Genomic DNA, 12,824 nt, shown 5'->3' on the forward strand with positions numbered 1-12,824 from the left:
TGTGCTGATGTTTTCTTACGTGTTTTCAACTGTGTTTTCGGTGGCTATCGCTTTCCAACTAATTGCAGGTGCTTAATGGGTCACTTCTGAGTTAAAAGAAGGTTGACTACCTGCTGGATAGTTGGGAGAGCACTCATTGCCAATTGTTTGTCTTGCTTTGAAGGATTCACTCTCCATTTTCTGGTTTAGTGGAAGGTGGCTGAAGTGGGAGTTGTTTACTTGCATGATCTGATCTTTAGTCTAAGTGGGAGACTAAAGGAAGGAACGTGGAAGACAAGATGTGCCTTATCTTGTGTCCATTGGTCTGTGTGAGTAATGGGATGTAAAGCAAGACATTATAAGTTGTGAAAGCAAGTTGAAGATAGGTGTGGTTAATCTCAAGGTGGTTAAGTAGCTGGGTGCTATTGTGTTCAAAGGAGGTTAACTCACCAAGGGAGAACGTGAGGGAGAGCAATCAGTTCAAGTTAGGAGCTGAGTTGGGGTCTTGAGAGTCTAGACACCAAGGAGGGAAACACCAAGGGTTGTGTGAGTGTTCACAAGTGCATCAAAGTGTTGAGCAAAGGGTGAGAGAGAAAAGAGAGCTTGGGGAGAGAATAGAGTTCTAAGGGGGTTTTCTATGTAAAACCAAAGTTGTAACTTATTCTTTCATGAAGTGAATTTCTCAAGGGGATCACCAAGAGGATGTAGGCAATTGCTGAACCTCTATAAATTCTTGTGTCACTTTGTGCTTGGTTGTTGTCTCAAGTGTGTGTGTGTGATTCATCCATCATTGTGTGTGTCACAAAGTCCATCAACAACAAGATCATTAGGGGAGTGAGTGAAAGTGTTTGTCCATTTTTTCACAACAAGTGGTATCAGAGCTGTGTTGGAGCAGCAAGTGCTAGTGTGTTGAAGATGGAAAGTGACAAGGAAGCTGAAGGTGGAAGTAGCTCTATGCATCAGAGGCTACCACAATCTGTCAGCATGAAGGTGGAGTTGAAGCCTTTCACAGGGAAGGAGAACTTCACACTTTGGCAAAGGAGGATGAAGTCAGCCCTTACACAACAAAATCTCAGTGTTGTCTTGGAAGGCAAAGAGAAGAAGCCGGTTACCATGACAGATGCAGAGTGGGGTGTGCTAGATGAGTTGGCTAGAGGAGCCATCGAGAACTTCATCTCCGATGAGGTGCTCATCAACGTGATGAAGGACACAGCGAAGCAAACATGGGAGAAGCTCGAAGAGATGTTTGCAGGGAAGTCGCTGACCAACAAGCTCTTCCTCAAGGAGGAACTCCTAAATCTTCGGATGGCGGAGGAAGGTAATCTAATGGAGCATTTGAGCAGCTTCAATAGATGTGTTGCTGACTTGCAAAGAATGGATGTGTTGTATAATACGGAGGATAAGGCACTCATGTTACTAACATCCTTGCCTCCGTCTTATAAGCATTTCCGAACTACACTAATGTTCGGGAAGAGTACTTTGAATTTTGAGGAGGTGGTGCAAGATGTGATGACGCATCACAGGATGTCTCAACGTTCGGAGGAGAACTCTCAAGATGCTGGCTTGTTCGCAGGGAGGCGTTCAAGCAAGCAAGAAGGCAAGGGCAGCAAAAGGAATACTAAGTCCAAGGATAATGAAGGGTGCTTCGAGTGTGGATCTATGGATCATTGGAGACGAGATTGTCCGGTATGGAAGGAGAAGCTGAACAAGATGAAGAAAGCTGGAAGTTCAGCCCACGTGTGTGATGAGGACACATGTGATGAACTCTTGACGGTTACGGATGAAAGTAACGGGGAAGTCATGGCAAGTTCTTCGTGTAAGGATTCTTCTTCAAGTTGGATTTTAGATTCCGGGTGCTCATATCATGTGTGTGCAAATAAGTTGATGTTTGACACATATGAGGATAAGGATGCATGCAAGATTATGTTGGGAGACAAAACTACATGTGAAGTTTTGGGCATAGGGACTGTGAAGATCAAGTTGCAAGGTGGTGAAGTTTGGACTCTTAGTGAGGTAAGGTTTGTACCTGCACTAAGAACGAATCTAGTCTCTCTTGGTTCTTTGGATAGAGAAGGTTGCTCTTACAAGGCCAAAGGAGGGAAGCTCATGGTCACACAAGGTTCTGTGGTGGTTATGAGAGGGGAGATTCAACCAAACAACACATACAAGCTTTTGGGTGGTGCAGAGATTTGTACCAAGGAAGAGCAAGCAACAAGTCTTAATGTCAAGGAGCCGGTCCAACATGATGTAGCTGCAAGTGTGCTCAAGAGATGTTGGGCAAGGAAGGTTAGTCAAGGTTGTATGACTAACGGTTCATCATCAAGGGTGCTTGATTTCAAAGGTGCAGAAAGTGTGGAGAGGAAATTCCACAAAAGTGAAGTCAAGACAAGGAATGATGGGGAGGATGTTGTTGAAAGGAAACTTCTTGCCAAGGTGGTCATGGAGGAGTCTCCATTTGAGGTGGAGCTTGACACAAGGGCTGAAGAAGGAGGGCAACAACAACAAACTCACAAAGGGGTTCTACTTGAGGTGGAGCCATCATCAAGTGCAAGGTCCAAGCCCAAGGAATCCATCAAACCTTCCCTAGGTTTTGGATGGATGGACCAAGAAGATCCAGCCACGTTTCGGAGTGTTATAGGGAGCATGAAGCGGGAAAGTTGGAGAGGTGCATTGATGAAAAGAAATGTGTTCTTAAATCCAAGAGCAAGGAGTGCTAAGTGGGGATTTAGTGAACAAAGGTTTGGTATGTGGTTTGCATATCAAGGGAAGTCCAAGATTCAAGGTTCCAAGGAGGCAAGGAGCAACGAATTTGGCAAGGGGGAACTCTTTTCTGCACAAGAGGTCCATGTTACTCAAGTTTAGGCTTGGGAGGAGCACCTTCCACCAAAGGTGCATTGAGGCAAAGAGGTGTATTGCCATGGTGGAGCTCTTGGAAATTACTAGAACGATTTCTAAGAGGTTGAAGAGGTTCTAGAGGTCAACAATGGTTCATGGGGTGATTAAATGGTTCGCCAAGGTGGAGATTGTTGGAAAAATGGCTCACATTTAGTATGCAAGTGAAGGAGTGAGCGACCAGTCGCAAGGTTTGGGCGACCGGTCGTTTTTACACAGATTCGAAGTCTGAAGAATTCGCAGAAAGCGACCGGTCTCAAGGTATCAGCGACCGGTCGCTATGTATCCAAATGGTCGTAGCGACCGGTCGCAAGGTATCAGCGACCGGTCGCCCCTGTGCTGTGCTGATGTTTTCTTACGTGTTTTCAACTGTGTTTTCGGTGGCTATCGCTTTCCAACTAATTGCAGGTGCTTAATGGGTCACTTCTGAGTTAAAAGAAGGTTGACTACCTGCTGGATAGTTGGGAGAGCACTCATTGCCAATTGTTTGTCTTGCTTTGAAGGATTCACTCTCCATTTTCTGGTTTAGTGGAAGGTGGCTGAAGTGGGAGTTGTTTACTTGCATGATCTGATCTTTAGTCTAAGTGGGAGACTAAAGGAAGGAACGTGGAAGACAAGATGTGCCTTATCTTGTGTCCATTGGTCTGTGTGAGTAATGGGATGTAAAGCAAGACATTATAAGTTGTGAAAGCAAGTTGAAGATAGGTGTGGTTAATCTCAAGGTGGTTAAGTAGCTGGGTGCTATTGTGTTCAAAGGAGGTTAACTCACCAAGGGAGAACGTGAGGGAGAGCAATCAGTTCAAGTTAGGAGCTGAGTTGGGGTCTTGAGAGTCTAGACACCAAGGAGGGAAACACCAAGGGTTGTGTGAGTGTTCACAAGTGCATCAAAGTGTTGAGCAAAGGGTGAGAGAGAAAAGAGAGCTTGGGGAGAGAATAGAGTTCTAAGGGGGTTTTCTATGTAAAACCAAAGTTGTAACTTATTCTTTCATGAAGTGAATTTCTCAAGGGGATCACCAAGAGGATGTAAGCAATTGCTGAACCTCTATAAATTCTTGTGTCACTTTGTGCTTGGTTGTTGTCTCAAGTGTGTGTGTGTGATTCATCCATCATTGTGTGTGTCACAAAGTCCATCAACAACAAGATCATTAGGGGAGTGAGTGAAAGTGTTTGTCCATTTTTCACAACAGTCGCCATATCCCTTGCGTCTAGGTGACTGAGGTTGCCAAAATTATCGCCATGGGTAAAGCCAGAGTAGCTGCTCGCAAACGAAGTGATACGAAGTGAGTTTTTGCTTGTCTTGTTGAGAATACGCTCCGATTTTGATGATTAGTTCGTAGATCTGTTATATGTTTCGCTCCTTTGATTTCTGTTGTGCTTATGGATTTTGAAATTTTTCTTGTGATTGAATTTTTTAGGTTGAAGAGTAAGAGTGCTGTTCTGGAGCGAGCAAGAAGCCAGCGAAGAAAGCTGGAAGGGATCCAAACAAGCCTAAGAGACTTGCTAGTGCCTTCTTTGTTTTCATGTACGGTCAACTCTTTTTCTCTCTCTTGGTTTAAGTTTGAGATTTGACTTTATCTTCGTTTTACTTTTCTTAATCTTAATTTCCTGATTTTTTTCACTTTGATTTGTGATTAATATAGGGAGGACTTCAGAGAAAGTACAAGAAGGAGCATCCAAACAACAAATCCATTGTTGCTGTAAGTTCTTCTTAACCTCTCAGATCTACTCACACTTTCCTATGTTTAGGGCTGTCAATTTCATTGGTAGGTAAGTGTTTCGTTTGAGTAGGAAATAGGAAAACTTGATTTAGCCCCAATGCCCCTGTTTTCAGTTTCAAATAAATTCACTCTGTTATCTGCTGCGTAATGTTTAAATCTTAACATTGGCAATTATTCTCCCCAAAGTTATTAGTTACCAAATAGCATTCTCTTTGTATCAGGAAATTGTTGATATGGCAATTGTTGCTCTATTTCAAACTGGCTTGATAACAGTAGAGGGTTATACTCCCAAGTTGATAACAATATATGGTCTTCAGTCCCATAGCCTCAAACCATATGTTTGTTGTGTTCAGTAAAAGCAGGAGCATGACAATTCTCAAGGAGGTATGTCCTTATCCTTCTCTTCTACGATACATAATGAGGGATTACGTTTTGTTGGTGTTCTCTGTCCCTTATTGTGCTCGGGAATTGATGATAAAATTTTTGAGTATCTGCCTTACTTCTCAAATGGTTGGCTATGTCTTCCATAGGAAATGCTCTCAAATACCATCCCAAAACATGTAACATCCCGGTCCGAAAAAGGAAATAAAATAATTAAATTAAGAGGAAATAAATTTGAATGAGAAAATAAATTGAAATAAACAATAAAAATAAAAGGATTTGCATTAATTAAGGGTTTTGAAGATAAAATAAAAGGGGCAAAAAGGTCATTTTAAGTTCGGGAAGGAATTTGAGAATTTTGATTGTACCGGTGCGTAGAGCACGTCGAAACGAGTCCGTAGACACGTAGTGGGCTCGGATCGGAGTTATAACGAGGAAAGTACGATCTAAATACTCCGAGGGGTAAAATCGTAATTTAGAAAAAGCAGATTTTAAAAAATCTGATTCTCCTTCTCTCCTCTCTCACGATCTCTCCCTTCTCTCTCTGCGAAACAGACCCCCCCCCCCTTCTTGTGATGGGCAGCGACTTCTCTCTTCCACCGCCGCCACCACACGCCTCCACTTGGGGCGGCACCGGTCCCAAAAGGACCACCACACGACCCTCTTCCAGTTCCGTCCCATCGCCGACCCGATCCGCCGTCGTGGCCGCCGGAAACAGCCACGAAACAGGCGGTGTTGGACAGATTTTTCGTAAACTTTCGGGAGCTCGTTCAGACGCCTCCGGCCACCAAATCTTGCGATCCAGGTATGGATCTTGAACCTCTCAAGCTGTTCTTGCTGCTGGTTGTGTTAGTTTTGAGAAATTCTTGCGTTTTGAAACTGAAATAAGCGATAGAAAATCTGCCGGTTTCGGCCTCCGATTCCGGCCACTTCCGTCGATTTTTTGGGGTATGTCCAAGAACAAAAGTAGCTCCAAATTAGGTGTATTACCTAGGGTAGGAAGCTTGACCGCTGGTTTAGAGTTTTTCCAGCCGTCGGAAATTTATCAAGCCACCCACGCGCTGCCAGCGCGTGTGCCGACGCGTGGCCAGTGTGGTTGAGCCACCTTCTGTCCTAAAGTAATCTCCTAGTTGCCACGAGCGCATAGGAATTTGCGGATCTCAATTCGGATGACGTTTGAACCCCGAACGGATTTTACATATTGTGTGATTTCCGGATTCGATGTGTTAGAACTGTTGGATCGTTTCAAATTTATTATATGTTGACCTAGGAATTTCTAGGATCGTGTAGGATTCGACGGATCGTGAAACGGAGTCCCGGATACTCCGGAAATGCCAACCCTAAGGCTAGGGTTTCAGTAACCGTTCGATCGTGCGATCGTGAGCAATCCGACCGTTCGATCTGGACCAAACTTGCAGGACGTGTATCCTAGACCTTGCGGAACCCATAGGAACTTTCTGATCGTAAAATGGAGGGCCCCGCGGGCCCGGTTGACCAAGTTTGGGCAGTTTGACCCCCGGTTGACCATGAGTCTTCCGAGGTAGTTTCACTCTTCAAGGAGTACTAGAACGACCCTTTTGGACGAGTCTTGACCGTCATTTGATTTATGTGGGTCTATGAGATTATTTTTGTGGTTTTGTGATGGAAATCTTATGCCTTTGAATTTAATAGTTTATTTAAATTCTGTTTATATTTAATAGTTGAATTCTTTATTTTTGTAAAGTAATGGTGATACATGTGGGTTTGACATATTCGAGTATCTTGAGTCATATATATAATATTTGAGAAAGTACTATCTTTGTTGATTATGTGTGGGGTACTTAGAATGTTAAATTTGAGTGTTATTAGCACTACCTTAGGTACCTCCCCGGTTATGGATTTTATGTTTGAGAATTTATTTTGCCCAGGCCCGTCAAAGTTTGTCCAGGCCCTTCAGAGATTGATTTATTTTGCCTAGGCCCGTCGGAGTTTGTCCAAGCCCTTCGGAGATTGATTTATTTTGCCCAAGCCCGTCGGAGTTTGTCCAGGCCCTTCGGAGTTTGATTTATTTTGCCCAGGCCCGTCGGAGTTTGTCCAAGCCTTTCGGATGATTTATTTTGCCCAGGCCCGTCGGAGTTTGTCCAGGCCCTTCGGATGCCTTCTTAATACAATGCCTTGGGAAAAATTGAATTAAGGAAGGGAATATTATTTTTATAATATTTATATAAGGATTACGAACTCCATCATCATACGTACCTCCCCCTTGGATGATGATACTTGGAATCAGTGGATATGGACACTCTGATATATGGAAATTGTGATATGGTCTGGATATGATGGAACTCGGGGCATCCTTGACGGGATGTTTCCCCCAGTACATGATGTGCATCAGCATATGTACCTCCCCTTGGATACTGATATATGGAAATTGTGATATGGTCTGGATATGACGAAACCCGAGGCATCCTTGACGGGATGTTGCTGTAGACCCTTGATTGGGTAGTCTGCGCGCGTAGGACGGTTTTCAGACTTACGGGTCTTGATTCTTCTTCCGTACGGGCTGGTTAGAGTATCAGTCCCCCAGTTGGACGACTCATCCCTAGCCACATGGACGTTTGAGGGCCGGATAATTGTGAGCTAGTCAATAATCCCCTGTTGGATTGTTTTCCCCAGTACATGATGATGGTGAGAGGTGGGTGTTATTATATATACACATATATATACTCATTTATAGGCATACATATTACATATATGTATATGTGGTTTTGATTTGGATTAAGATCAATGAGATTGTGCTTTGTGAGCACTCTGTACATGCATGAATGTGTAAGCCCTGGATTGGGGAGTGTTGTACGGCAACATACGCCTTGGATAGGGTATGGTTGCAGGAATGAACTGATATAAAGGGATGAAATCAATAATGTGTTCATTGTGTTTTGTCGGAATGGGAGTAGTGATAAATCTAAAATGTATATTATCGGAGTTGTGACTGTTGAGATGAGAACTACGTGTGGCTTGATCCCTTGTCCAAGGGTACGTAGGCAGCCTGGGGTCTCACCAGGTGCAGCCGCGGAATATTATTGCGTTTAAAAGGTTTGATTGATTCTGAATGTGTGATCGGATTTTTGATGTGGTTAATGGATTTGAATCCAGTTTAATGATTTTTGGGAGTAATCGTATAATTGTTTGAGATCATGAATGGTTTGGTTTTGAATTATCTAAAGGCTAGAGGCCTATTATGTGATTGCATGTTGTTAACTTGTGCATGCTGTCAGTTGGTGTTTTAAAATGTGTTTTATGCAGGTGGGAATTTTTTGGGGAATGTTCAATTTACAGGGGAGACTCTGTCGAAATTTCGGCAGAAAGTCTTGTGCTCTTTTCCCTTAATTTGGAAAAGAGGCTAAACTTTTAGTAAGTGGGCCCGGCATTGGTGTGATGTCGAAAAATTTCCACAGGATTCGTCACGAGTTTCGAGGAATTCGGGGCGGGTCCTGTCAAAACATCTCAGGAAATGCTCTCAAGGACCACTACAAGTCATTTGTGAGTGAGTACCCTATTGTATCAATTGAAGATCCTTTTGACCAAGATGACTAAGAACACTACTCCAAGAGGACAGCTGAATGTGGAGAATAAGTACAAATTGTGGGAGATACAACAACTATAGGTTAATACTTTGGATATGGTATTTTGTAATTATAGGTTAATGCTATGGATATGGTATTTTGTATGGATATAGTAGGAATCCAGATTGGTAAACTATGTAATTACTATTGAATCTTCAAGTTTTATGAAAGAAACAAATTTTTAGCATATATATGTATGGTGTGGGTGTTTTGGACCTAAATTTATTGTTCAAAAAGCATTATGGTTGTTTTTCTAGTTAAAATCGTTGTGGAGAACTATTGGAAACCAAAAACAAAACAAAAAGAAGCTAAAATATGTAAAATCACTACGTCATTTTTACAGATAATAAATGACAATTTTTTTTTAATAAAACCGTCGTCTTTAATATGAATAGATGACGGTTTTCCTAAAAGAACCGTCGTCTTTAGTATGAATAGACGACGGTTTTTCTAAAAGAACCGTCATCTTTAAAATTAATAGACGACGGTTTGTAGTAAAAGCGTCGTCTTTACAACTAATCCCCCCCCCCCCCCCCCTACCGTCTAAATCCTCAACATTTCATCAAATTTTCAGTTAAATTATTTTTAAAAATTAAAGAAAATTGACCACCAAAAAAAAAAAAAAAAAAAAAAAGACACTGAACCAGCAACCCTATCTCCCCCATACTTGGTAATCGGCGTAACTTCAAGCTATGGCTGAAACTCACCCTGCAACCTAACATCCACATTGTAAACCACATTATCGCCAATCAAATGCCTGCCTTTAGGGAGCTTATTGCTCGGCATTCGAGCGGGGCTAGTGGGTGGAATCCCCATAGGGATAGTGGGCACGATCGAGACCCCTGGGGGGGACAGATAACTTGGGCTGAGTAGCTGACAACTCTAGATTGCCATATGGGGGGCCGAGAAGCACCATGATTCGAGCACCCGAATTGGGGTTCGAATTGGAGGTGCTATTGTTGTTGCTGCTAGGGTTGGAAGGGGCCGTGGCAATGTTGTAAGTAGAGGGGGGTTGGAAGGGTGGCGTGGGAAATGAGAGAGACCTCTGGTGGAGCAAGTGGTGGTCTTGAGGAGAGTAAGGGATTTGGGGATGGTTACTGTGGGGGTGGGGCTGAGGGTGAGGATGGTATTGGAATTGGTGGTGGTGAAACGGTGCCATATGGGGAGGGTACGAGTAAGGGCTAGAAGATGGGGGGAAAGAGGTGGGTGGGATTGGGAAAGAAGAGGAACTCAAATTAGGGTTAGGGTTTTGGTTTGAATTGTTCTAGGTTTGGGATTGGGGCGAGAGTGGTGTTGGGTTTTGTTGGTTTAAAGAATTTCTGCATGTTAAAGGGTTGGGGTTGCTGCTGGGGCGGTGGATTTGGATTCCCAAAAGAAGCCATAGGAGAACAGCAGATCTATATATCTCTCTGAAAGTGAATTGGAATTGCAGAGTGAGATTCGATTTCCTTGTTCTTTTGGTTGTAAGAAAAGGGAAATGGATTTGAGAGAGAGAGATGGGAATTGGGAATCAGGGGATTTGCAGAGAGTGGGATTTGAATAGAGTGAATGAGCAAAGATGAGAGAGAGAGAGAGAGAGAGAGAGAGAGAGAGAGAGTGAGAGTTTCTATTTTTCATTTTATTTTTCATTTTTTCTTTAAAAATTCTGTTTTTAATTTTAATTTTAATTTTTTATTTATTTTTAAAGTATAAATGACCCTTTTGCCCTCATTTAAAAAAGTTCATATCCTTAATTTTCTAAAAACCAAAAAGGATATGGGGTTAATTGAAAATGATGTATAAGTTCAGGAGGCAAATCACTAGTATAACCAACTTTAAATACCAACTTGTGTACCATCTATCTAATGGAGGTGGAACCCATTGTATTGGTGGGCTCCACCTCTATTAGAGAGATGGTACATAAGTTAGTATCTAAAGTTGGTCTCTCTAGCATGACCCGAAAAGAAAATATACATATACACATAGAGTTTTTCTATGTTAAGGATGTCATAATTGTAACAAAAATGCACACGTCCTTCCTTTGGCTACCCAACAATTTATTTTCCACAATTGAAACCGTATATTTTTTCGATCATCCTTCAAGAATTATTCATGCAAAAGAAATCATTCAGATCAAAAGTTGTTTGGTCATATAAAATGTGGAAACTCGTTAAATAAAACCAAAACAAAAATGTGGATAATCAAATGGCTATAATAATTTTCTGACTTAGTTGATTTTCTGCATGAATAATTCTTGAAAAAGAACCTAAAAACTTAGCAGTTAGGATCATTGGTTTATAAGAAAATTAATGTTTCATTCCAAAATCAATTGGCAGTGGGAGAGTATCTCAACTTCTTATAAGCCTATGCTAGCTGAGTTAACTTTTCAATGTGGAACAAATACTCACAACATACTTCTGCATGTGTAGCATGATTGAAGCCTAACACATAATTAACACGTATATTGGATGACGTAAGAGCACATTTCTTTTTTATCAATAAAAAAACCCATCCCAAACTATACAAGCTTCTTCCATTCTATGGTTTGACAGAGAGAAATGTGGGAGAGAAAGAGACTGTGAACAATGAAGAAAAAGGGAATTATATATAGTAAGCTATTTATATGCACTACTTTAGCAAGGATTTCAAGAAAGTTCTCCAGTGCTGGATAAAGTATTGGGCCGTGAGCTTCTGTGAAGTCTGATTGATGAGAGGCTTTCCAATTTGAAATCCAGTAGAAGGTTGCAATTTTGTTTCTATGATAGGACCCAGTTTATCCTCAACCTTGACTCGAAGATATATTAACTAGAACTTTGTGCTATTAAAATTCAAGAATACAATATTTTTCCGAAATCATCAATTGCCGCCAAAACTAACCTCCAAACTAACTATTAAGCAATCCCTAATCATATCAAACAGGCTAACAGCCATATCATCACATGACACGTGGCCCGAGTACAATCGAACACTTGTACAAATTTCTATCACTCTATCTATAAACCAACCACGCATAGAGAGTTTTTGTTATATACTTTTATTGAAAGCACTTCAATTCACTGGAACACAGTAATTAAAAAAGAAACTTTAAATTTATTTATTTACAAGGATAGATTCCAAAGTTCAACAGTACACTTTCGACACAACATCAACTTAGCAAATCGAAGCGCATTGTAGCAAATCTAAGGCGTACATATTACTGAGAATATATAAGAGGATCAATAAACCCTAAAAACCAGCTGTGATTGGGAGTTATGGATCCACTCAACCAATTAATGCTGCTTTATTGACAAACAAAGATTTATTTATGAACCTTATAACATGCCTGCAACATATATCACCACAGGCAAATTATAGGGTTATATCAAATTCTCTATTTCACTCTCTGCAGCACCATGTCCCCATTTTCCGTGGCAGCCATGGCCACAATGCTCCCAGTGTCCGTGGCAATGGCCGTGCTCCCAACGTCCGTGGCCATGCCCGTGCTCCCAAAGTCCATTCTCGTGGCCGTGAAAATGGTCACCATAGTTATCCATCTCTACATTCTCCTCTGAAAGAAAAAAAGAAAAAGAAAAATAACATAAAAAGAAAAACGTTATAGATGTCGAAAAGTTGCAAATTAAGCCATGCAGGTACATCATTTAGCTAAAGGAATCTTAACCATTCATTTCTTTACAAGTCTCATATAAATACAAATTAATTCGTAGCATTAAAAATTGTCATGATCTATCCTGCACCACATATAGAATGTGCCTCGAAAAGTTTACGAATCCGTACTAGAATAAAAGAAACAAAAGATTTATTTGAGAAAGAAAGAAACTGACGGGTTTGAGCAGTAGTCGGAACCAGCTCGCGGGCTGAGACGACCTCAGAGGAGACGAGGGCAACAGCAAAGACAAGACCAAGAAGAAGAAAAGTTTTCGAAGATGCCATGCTCTGGTAATCAACAAAAGGTGAACACAAATAATATATGAAGGGTAGATGATTTCTGCTGAGTGAACATAATGTGGCACTTGGCTCTCTATTTATAGACCTTTAGGTTTTTTTTCTCAACAAAAAACTTAGTTTAAATTGCATGGAGCGGTAACGAGTGAAGAGGAGAGCTTAAACTTTTGGACTCTGTCAAGAATGCTTTGTTTGATTTTGATAGGTTGATAAGACTACGTATTAAGGAATGCGGTCAGATTGGTGTAGATGGCTCTTTCCTTATGCGCAAAATGTAAGGAGCAATAACTAAAGTCAATCGAGTTCGGTTTGAGTGTGGTTGTTTATACGA

General features: G+C 41.4%; 1 long non-coding RNA gene across 1 annotated transcript; it reads right to left on the bottom strand.

Moving 5' to 3' along the window:
* Positions 1-11,621: 11,621 nt before the first annotated feature.
* LOC110766638 (uncharacterized) lies at positions 11,622-12,657 on the bottom strand. Its single transcript, XR_015835427.1, has 2 exons — positions 12,373-12,657; positions 11,622-12,098 (listed from the first exon to the last, which is right to left on the bottom strand). It is a non-coding gene; the product is annotated as an uncharacterized LOC110766638 (long non-coding RNA).
* Positions 12,658-12,824: the final 167 nt, after the last annotated feature.

This window comes from Prunus avium, chromosome 4 (assembly GCF_965620075.1).
Source record: "Prunus avium chromosome 4, drPruAviu1.hap1.1, whole genome shotgun sequence".
Classification (NCBI taxonomy): domain Eukaryota; kingdom Viridiplantae; phylum Streptophyta; class Magnoliopsida; order Rosales; family Rosaceae; genus Prunus; species Prunus avium.